Source organism: Polyodon spathula, chromosome 3 (genome assembly GCF_017654505.1).
Source record: "Polyodon spathula isolate WHYD16114869_AA chromosome 3, ASM1765450v1, whole genome shotgun sequence".
NCBI classification, from domain to species: Eukaryota; Metazoa; Chordata; class Actinopteri; order Acipenseriformes; family Polyodontidae; genus Polyodon; species Polyodon spathula.
In genome coordinates, this window is record NC_054536.1 from 12,468,238 (window position 1) to 12,471,800 (window position 3,563).

Sequence of the window (3,563 nt, forward strand, 5' to 3'; positions counted from 1 at the left end):
AGGGATGGGGTTAAATTCCCCTACCTGCCTTGGTTCATTGTGTTCAGGTGGCTGGGGTTGATTAGATGATTAGTTTAATTAACGATCAATCAGCACCCAGCCACCTGACATAAAAGGAGGCCTCTGTTTTTAATTTAGGAGGAGGGAGCTGAGGAAGCAGGTTGGTGTTTTGGTGTTTGTGATTTTTGAATGTTTTGAATCCAGTGAAGGCATTGCCCAGCCTGGAAACCTTTATTTTTGTGAGTGTATTTTTGCTTTATTTTGTTTATTTTGTGTTTAAATTGCTTTGTTTTGGCCCTTGTGCCCTTTCATTTTTGTGTTTATAATAAAATAGTTATTTTTTTGAACTCCAGACTGTCTCTGGGCCTTTATCCACTCACCAGCCTGCCACACCATCTTTAAAATACCCTTCCTGTAATAATCTATTATTAAAAAGCCAACAGGCACTATGCATTTTTACAGAAGGAAGGAATAAGGGCAATGTAATGAGGCAATGGTCGGATAGGCCACTGGGGGAGATAAAACAGCCTTTAATCAAATTTAAATGATGTCTGGAAGTATAAAATCTATCCAGCCTGGCCATTGAAATTAGATTAGGGCCAGGTTTTAACCAGATATACTGTCTAGCTGTACCATTTGTATTCCTCCACACATCAACCAAATTGTATGATTCAATAATGTGAAGAAGCTGTTTTGCTAACTGTGGACTGGGCTCCAAACTGTTCCTATCAACTTTATAATCCACAGTGCAATTCCATTAACCCCCAATAATCACAATCTCTTGTGCCCAACAGCCTGCCAGCATTTTATCAAGAACAGTAAACATATCACTCCTGTCCTGAGCATTATTAGGAGCATATTTACTAATAAAAATAAGTGTTATTTTTAAAATTGGCCTCTAAAAACATCAGTTACTTTAAAATATTCTGAAAATAAAATCGCTACCCCTGCACTTAAATTAGACCCATGACTAAAACAAGTTTCTACTTTTCCATTCTTTCCTCCATTCAATTTCATTAGAAATATCAGAATGAGTCTCTTGTAAGAAACAGTTATCTTTTTCTGTTCAATAAGCTTAGACAGATGCTCTTTTATTTAAACCACGAACGCCATTTACATTGAGACTGCCTATTTTTAAAGAGTTCATGAAAGCAGAAGTGGAAAGAGAAACAAGGAAAAAAACATACAGTAAATGACAACAATACAACAGAGAAAAAGGGGAATTTGCGAGAGACCTGCAAGCTCACCGGCCGAGGAGGCTGTGTTTCAGTGCAGGCAGACTCCTTCGCCTGGGCAGGAGCCTGCGACAACAGAATGCCGAGACCCACTGCAGCCCCATTTAGCTCAGATCTTTGCTGATCTATGTCGATCAGAGTTTTTTTCTTTTGCACTGTCATACTTTCAGATGATTTTAACGTTCTTTTCTTTTTCCTAGTTGTTGGTATTTTGAACCCCTCCTGATCTTCATCTATATTCATCATATTACTGACTGGTACATTTACAGCTGGGGTTTTCACTGCAGTCTCCCCCACTCCTTCACTAACAGCTGGCTTCTCAACCGGGGCCGACCCACTGCTCTCAACAGGATCGGCCTGTAGGTCAACACTTTCAGCTGGGGAATTCACTGCAGACTCCCCCCGCTGTCTTACTAACAATTAACTTTTCCGCCAGGTTCACCCTGCTGTTCACAGCAGGAGCACCTTGCAACCCAGATGTACCCTCACCCGAGTCAACATTATTTGCCATCTTTCCTTCACCTCATCACAATGAACATCCTCTGTGCTCCCCAACCCTGTCTCCTGTCCTGCCGCCCCACCTTCCTCTCTGTTGCGGGCTCCAGTCTCCCCCTTCATGCAGTTCCTCCTTATATGTCCCTGCGCTCAGCAATTAAAGCAGCGCAAATAATCCGAAGAAGCAAAAACCACATAGTCGATGCCTTCAATTTTATATTTCATTGCACGGTTTAAATCATTTAGAATCATAAAAACCTGTCTACGGAATAACATGACATGCTTTAACTCCGGAGAGCTGGAGCTGAGCGGGACCCTATGTACCGCCAACATGATTTTACCATGTCGGCTTAGTTCATTAATCAGTAGTTCATTTTTAAAAGAAGGGGGCACATTTGAAATGGTTACTTTAACAACCGGAGAGGCAAGAAGAAGGACAGGCAGAAAACTGCCTTTCACAGTAACCTGTCTCCACAATATCATTAACAAGAGCTTCAGTCTTTAAAAACATCACAATACTCTTGTTCATTCTCGAGGCAGAGATGATATTCTCGTAACCTACCTTTCCTACGACCACAGTCCTCTACCTACACCTGCTCCTGTGACACAATCTTAAGCCCATTTCTCCTAGTCAAAGAATCATTTGAAAAGCTAGGAGGTGATCTGCCTCCCTGAGAGGCCCGAAAACAAAACAACTAAATAAAAAACAAATACTTTAACAATAAACAAACACAACAAAGAAAAAAGAAAAAGGAAAAAAAATATAGCTTTCATGCACAGCAAAACTGTACACAAACTCAAACAATAAGTCATAATAAGGTGCAGGCCATTTACACAATAAAATACAAATGGTTAGCCCCTTTACATTCAGATACACTTACAGTATGCATGCAATATATAATTACTGTATATTACAAGAATACCTCCTCTCTAATGTACTAAGACTTCAACGTCTGTCAAGGTATTGTGCACAATATTCAATAAGCAAGGGCGTAGCTAGGGATAGATTTTTACTGAGGCAAAAATATAATTTTTCCAGCCTGTGCCTTTCCATTCAATTCAATGGGCTGATGCCAAGTAATTACAATATTCAGCCTTTAGTTGTTTTTACCACTAGGTCTTAGGACTCTCAACAATGTTGGGTCTAGTGTTATTTATTCTGATAACCCAGCTCTCAATTCTAACGATTGTAACCAGGCATAGGCTTGTGCTGTTTGCCTGTCTCTGAAGCAGAAACAAAAAAGTTACTCTAATATGTGAGCTATATTGGGACAGTAAGTAGCACATTTAGCCTGCAGGGTTTATATTTAATATTTAGTCAGTACCTCAAATGATAATGTATGCAATCCAGTTTGGCTTGTCCAAGATTGCTACCTGCTAAATTCTATGCTCTAATGGTGCATACTTTATCTATATCCATTAACAGGTCACCTATACTAAGCATATTGATATGCTGAATTTAGAAATGCAATACAACAAATCCAACCGGTGACATATATATATATATATATATATATATATATATATATATATATATATATATATATATATATATATAGTAATCAGATTCACACCCTGTACTACAACTCACTGTAATTAAAGCACACCGAAGTCTTTCTCATAAACAGTTTTAAAAACATTCTTATAAAATAAGGTTTAAGGAGAATGAGGGTATTTATCATATTTTGTGAAAGGCAAATAGAAATGTATAGGCACTGCTTATGTGTCTTTTTATTGCTAGTTTATGATAGTAACAATTTTATTTGCTACTCGACTAAACTGATGCAATTTGCCCTTCAACTACTTTCACTTCCTCAAAATCGAAACCTAAGT